Raw genomic sequence first — 6,580 nt, forward strand, 5'->3', positions numbered from 1 at the left:
GTTTACAAATCTTGTACATGTTTTGCCAGCTCTGTCCCTAAGTATTTCATATTTTCAAACAATGTATTGTTTGTTTTTATGTCAATATCCAAAAATGCTCTTGAATTTTTTAATATTAATTTTGTATCATGTAATGGTATGAGCTCAATAGTTCTGGTAGCTTTTTAGAATTTCATTGAATATCCTATGTCGATAAGTATGTTAATTTAAATAAATAAAAATTTACATATTCTATTTTAATTTGGATGCTTTTTCATTTTATTTGCCTTACTGCACTACTGAGTAGAAGTGGTGGTGAGAACCTACAATCATGTCTTATTCTTGATATTAGTGTAAAAACATTCAACACTATTAAGTATGATGCTAGCTATATGTTTTTTGTCTCTTTGAAGATGTTTTCTTTTCTTCCTGTTTTGGTGAGAGTTTTTTTTATTTTGTTATATTTTTTATTTAGAAGTGGGACATGAGTTTTGTCAGGTAATTTGGATGATTCTATTGAGACGATCATACATTTTCTTTCTGTTAGTTTGCTGATACTGACTTTGCAATGTTAAACCAACTTTCCATTCCTGAAGTACAATTCCATTGGTTGTATGGCATTCTCCATTTTCTATACTGTTTGCTATAATTTTGCTTAAAATTTGTTATTCTATTTCATGAAGGATAGCAGTTTATCCCACTGTAATTTTGCTTTCTTTAAATATTTTTGCTATGTTTTACTATTAGGGTAATGCTGGTCTTATTGAATGAATAGAGTCTTGAAATGTCTGTGTAGAATTGGTATTATTTTGTCCTTAAGTGTTTGGAAAAATTCACCTCTGAAGCCTTGGCTTGAAGTTTTTCTGTGATAATTTTTAATAGACACAGTACTATTCAAGTTATCTGTTTTTTATAAACACTGGTTGTTTATGTCATTCAAGTATTGTCTATTCCATCTAATTTGACAAGTCCATTGGCATTAAGTTGTTCATCTTTTCTTATCATCTTATTGTTCTTATCTGTAGACTGTCTAGTTTGCTTCTTCATTCCAGATATTGATCATTTTCTCTCTGTCTCTCTCTCATTCCCCCACCCTTCTTCCCTCCCTTCCTCTCCCTCTCTCTCCTCTGATTTGTCTGGCTAGAAGTTTACCAAATTTAGTGATATTCTCAATAACCAGTTTTGGGGTATCATTGATTTACTCGATTCTTTTAGTTTTCTATTGCATTGACACTGGCTATAGTTTTCATTATTTCCTTTCTTACTCTTTGTTCATTTGTATCTTCAGATGGAGACTAAGGTCATTCATTTTAGAACTTAGTTCTAAATATTATCTTGTTTTTATTGCTTTCCACTTTATAGCAGCATTCCACAAATATTGACATCTTGTATTTTCACTTTTTAGTTAAAAATTATGTCTAATTTTTTCCCACTTTTTCTTTCACATATCATTTATTTAGAAGTATGTTATTTAATTTCCTCATAGTTGGAGATTTTCAAGATGTCTTTCTAATTCATTTTATTCCAACTTATTTTTAATTTAATTCCACTAGAGTGAAAGAATGTACTTTACATCATCTTACTTCTTTTGTACTTATTGAGAATTTTTTTCCAGATGTGGTCTATCTTATACTGTACATTCTGTTCTTATTAGGTGAAGTGCTCTACAAATGTCAACTAGGTCAAGTTAAGTATAGTTTTATTCAAGTTTCCTATATTCTTGCTGATTTTGTCTCTTTGTTCTTTCAATTACTGAGGTAGGATAATAAAATTTCCAACAATGATTATGAATTAATTAATCTTTTACTTGTTGCCATTCTATTAGTTGTTGCTTCATATATTTTAAAGCTTTGTTACTAGGAGTGTAAACTTTAGGATTGTTATCTCTGTGAATTGACCATTTTAATTATTTATCTATCTATCTATCTATCTATCTATCTATCTATCTATTTATTTTATTTTATTTTTTAAAAATATGAAACGCTTCATGAATTTGTGTGTCATCCTTATGCAGGGGCCGTGCTAATCTTCTCTGTATTGTTCCAATTTTAGTATATGTGCTGCTGAAGTGAGCATGTGAATTGACCACTTTATTAAGATGACTCCCTTTACCTCTATAATACTGTCTGTTCTAAAATCTGTTTTAGTTATTAATAATAGGTCTACTCCAGCTTTATTTTTACTAGTGTTAACACAGTACTTTTTCCAACCTTATGTTGTTTACTTATTTCTCTGTTTATGATCATAGTTTGATTCTTGTAGAAGCATGTAGTTGGGTCTTGATTTTTTCCCAATCTGATAAAGTCTAACTTTTAACTGGAGTTAATGTGGTTATTGATATGGTGAGGTTTGAGTTTATCAACTAACTATTTGTTTTCTTTTTTGTTCTGTGTTTTGTTCTCTTTGTCTTGTTTTTCTGCCTTCTTTTGCATTAGTTGAAGTATTTCCTTTATTGACTTAGTTATTATTCAATTATTTCAGTGGTTGTTTTAAGATTGTAGTACTTATCAGTCTACAAATAAGTGATATTATACTCCTCATACAGTATAAACACCTTAAAATGGGATACTTTTATTTTCTTCCTCCCAGACTATTTTGTTTCATACATTTTACCTATTTATATGTTATAACTCCATTTTATATTGCTATTACTTGTGTTTAAACAGTGAATTATCTTTGAAGAGATTTTTTAAATCTTGTATAATTTACCCATGTAGTTACTTTGTCTAGTTATTTTCTTTTTAATGCTTAACCAAGATATTTTTCTATTTATCGTCCAATGAGTGAGAGGGATGGAGGGAGTGGGGGAGAAAGAGAGAGAAAGAGACATTGATGTTAGAGAGATATGTTGATTGGTTGCCTCCCACCTAACCCCCGCCAGGGCCGGGACAGAACCACAACCAAAATAAGTGCCCTTGACCAAAATTGAAGTCATGACTCTTTGGTCTGCGGGCTGACACTCTAACCATTGAGCCAAACTAGCCAGGGCTTGTCTGGTTATTTTTCTTTCTTTGGGTAGATATGTATTTCACCTGTGATCATTTTTATACTATCTGGAGAATGTTCTTTAATATTTCTTGTAATGAATCCACTAGTGATGAATTCTTTCAGCTTCTGAATTCCAAAATAGTCTTCATTTCACATCTGTTTATGAAAGATATTTTAGCTGGATATAAATTTCTAGGTTCCTACTCCCTGCAATGTCTTTGGAATAGCTCTCAGGGCAGTATATTTGGGCAATCATAGGACTTATCTCATTTGTGTCCTATATTTCAGAGATCACTCTGCTTCTTTCACTGATGTTCAATGTATTGAAAAACAATGTCTTACATGTTTTGTCCATTTTTGGCTACCTTAGGTTAGAGAATAAATCTGGTCTCTGTTATTCCATCTTTGCTGAAAGTGAAAATTTCACTATATACATATCTCAGGTATTTTACTCATCAAAATCATAGTGTATTTTAATATGTTAAGTACAGAGTTATATATAAACTATCCATTTTAACATGAAGCTTTAACTATTTAAGAAAAATAACAAAGATGCAGTCTGTGCATAATGTCAATATCTCTGCTAGTGCTAGGTATAAGCTGTTATTTCAATTTTCATGGACAATGCATCAGATCTACCTACATAACATTCCCATTAATGTTACTGTTCTTAAAATAATTTAAAAGCAACTGTTTGAAAAAAATAAATAAACTCTTTGGCAAATTCCTTTGATAACACACTTCTCTTTCTCTTTGTTTTCTTAATATATTCTTGATTGCACTGTTATGAACCATCTTTTCACTTCTGTTGCTACTTATGATTTCTCCTCTGTGAAACATGACATTTCTTAGGTTTATAGATGACTACCATCATAGCCTTTGCAGTCTAATCTCAACACACTCAAGTCTTACTCTGTTGACAATAATAAATAAATAAATAAACAAAATAGGAACATTCAATGGATATTAATAACGTCAAGATTTATATGTTTGTCTAACACTATTTTCCAATTAAAGGGCAGAACATTATCTTCATGAAAGAACAAGCAATCTGGTAAAGATTTTAGGCAAGAAGAAATTTATTTAATCTTAATCCAGTCTGTAGAAAGGCATTTCCTTTTCTTTTATGTGGCCTAAATTAAGTAAAAACATCATACTCTAAATAGAGAAATCATGGAACAAACCTCTTGCTATTGTGTGCTGATGTTAATGCAGAAGAGAGATTTCATGACTGGAAGGCATCCATGATATTAAACAGGCCATTGGGCTGTGAAGTGCTGAGAGTGGTCATGCCGAGCAACAGGCCACAGGAATGCAAATCATCCACTAAGCCAAGAGTGGAGCTAGCAGGTGGCCTTGCCCATTCATCTAATGTCAACACACTGTTCAGCTCAGGCCCCTTTAACATCTTGGAAGGTCCTCTATGGCTTTTAATTAAGTAGAATATAGGCCATATAGTGTTCCTTCAGACCAGAAAACCACAGTAAAAAAAAGGGGGTATCTTCTATACACTGAGGGTCACTCTCATTATATAAATAAATAAGGGCATTTGACTTAGATTGTGTGGTGGTTTTAGTTTCACAGATTTTTCCACATATTATTTCAGCATTTCATGGAATCTATTTCTTTAGCCTTTTCCTGACTGACCAACATTTTCATGAGGAAAGAAATGTGTTCTTTAAGTTCTCTTATGATGAACATGTTATACTTTTGAAATTTTTCTACTTTAAGAATTTTTAGAATAACCATAACACATCTTTTCAAAATGAGTTTATAGAAGATTAATCTATAGCAGTGGAAAGTGTCAGGGTATGGAATTAAATAATTTTCTGAGGCCTGAATATGAAGCCAAAACCATTTGTAACTGTAATTCTGCCTGAAAGTGTATGTACGCATGCACACATCACCCACACACATATTGAATATATCAGGTCATGTAGAACAAGTCACTGTAAAAACTACTTCAACCACCACTCTTTAAAAGCCCATTAACAATGATATTTCTTAAAAATACTCATCATGTCTCTGTTTTTCTTTATTGATTTTTAGAGAGAGTGGGAGAGAAAGATAGAAACATGGATGAGAGAGAACATAGATTGACCGCCTCCTGCATGCCCCCCACGGGAGATCAGGCCCACAACCTGGGCAGGTGCCCTGGTGGGAATCGAACCAGCAACCTCTAGGTGCATGGGTCGATGCTCAATCACTGAGCCACAGGGGCTGAGCTCTAATCATGTATCTTTAATATCTAAATTACAAAGGCCAACCAGAATAGTAAGGGTTTAAACCTTCATTACAATGATCTTGTTATTTCATTAGGTTTATTTTCTTCCTTTGGGTATTTTTAAAAGTCAACGTATTGCTTTCAGAGGTAAAATTGCTCAATGATTTTGCGGAAAAATATGTTTTTGTTGTTGCTGTTGTTGGAAATAGGTTAAGCTTCCCTACACAGTCACTGGTTAATATAAATCTAAATTGTTAACTAATGGTAAAATGTTTACTAAGAGTCTAGTAAAGTATTAGGGGAACCATTACTGAGAACTAGAAATCAGGTTCTATCTTTTATATCCATACCCATATATCTGTGTCTAACACATAATAGGTGCTCAATGTTTGCTTATTAAATAAATGAAGAAAAGAAGGGCTGAGGATGTGGAAACACTTTTGATAAATGATAAACCTGAATAATAATATAATACAAAAATGCCCCATACCCACATAATATAATGTAAAGCAGTACACAAAGAAAGATGGAATTCCCTCCATTCAAAGTCCAAACTTTTGAAAAACTCCAACATTCTAACATTCTTCAAAATGAAGTTCTTCCTAGATCTGGACTAATACCCCATTGTTCTTTCTGGTTAATTTACCCCTCAATTCCTATGTTTTCACATTTTGAGTGCATCAGACACACCTGCAGAACTTCAAAATCCTCATAAATAGAGCCCCATCACATTCACTAATTCATATTATCCCAGTAAAGTCCCTCATACATATACAACATATAAAAATATTACAGAATATTTTCATGCTCAGTAGATACTGATAAGCATTGCTTTAGTCATATCAAACTACTTTTCTTTCAACGTACATTTTCTTAACTCCACACAATTGTGTATGCTCTTTTTTCATTTTTCCTCAACTGCTCTTTTCCCCTTCTATTTCTAATCAACGCTGAAAGATTCCTTCTAAGTTTTACCTCCCTTTCTCCAACACTCAAGTCTTGGAAAAAAGTAATTGTTCTCTGCCCTCTCCCAAATCACTTCATTTATAATGAAGTGGTAATGTTACTCCAGAACACTCTGCAGCACATTAAATTTGCTTCCAAGCCCTCTATTGCCAGGAGATCCCAACAAAAACCATTACTAGGGAACTGCTGAGGTTATAAAGGATTTGTAGGGATTTAGACTGGACAGAAAGGGGCCATGTTATTTCCACTGAGACCATCCTGGCCTTCAGGACCATTCAACGGCTCTTCTCCTTCCACACTAAGATAAAGTCTTGAGCACTCTAACTACAGCTGACTCTCTAGTGTCTCTAGACACAGTACACAGTGATCTCCACAACACCCTGAGAAGGGGGAACCCAGGTCTTGCCCTCCTGGATTAAGTAC

The 6,580-nt window shown here is 33.1% G+C and overlaps 1 non-coding gene across 1 annotated transcript; it reads right to left on the reverse strand.

Moving 5' to 3' along the window:
• Positions 1-1,948: 1,948 nt before the first annotated feature.
• LOC118622039 lies at positions 1,949-2,055 on the reverse strand. The gene has a single exon (XR_004957878.1). It is a non-coding gene; the product is annotated as a U6 spliceosomal RNA (small nuclear RNA).
• Positions 2,056-6,580: the final 4,525 nt, after the last annotated feature.

Source organism: Molossus molossus, unplaced genomic scaffold, assembly GCF_014108415.1.
Source record: "Molossus molossus isolate mMolMol1 unplaced genomic scaffold, mMolMol1.p scaffold_m16_p_8, whole genome shotgun sequence".
Classification (NCBI taxonomy): Eukaryota; Metazoa; Chordata; class Mammalia; order Chiroptera; family Molossidae; genus Molossus; species Molossus molossus.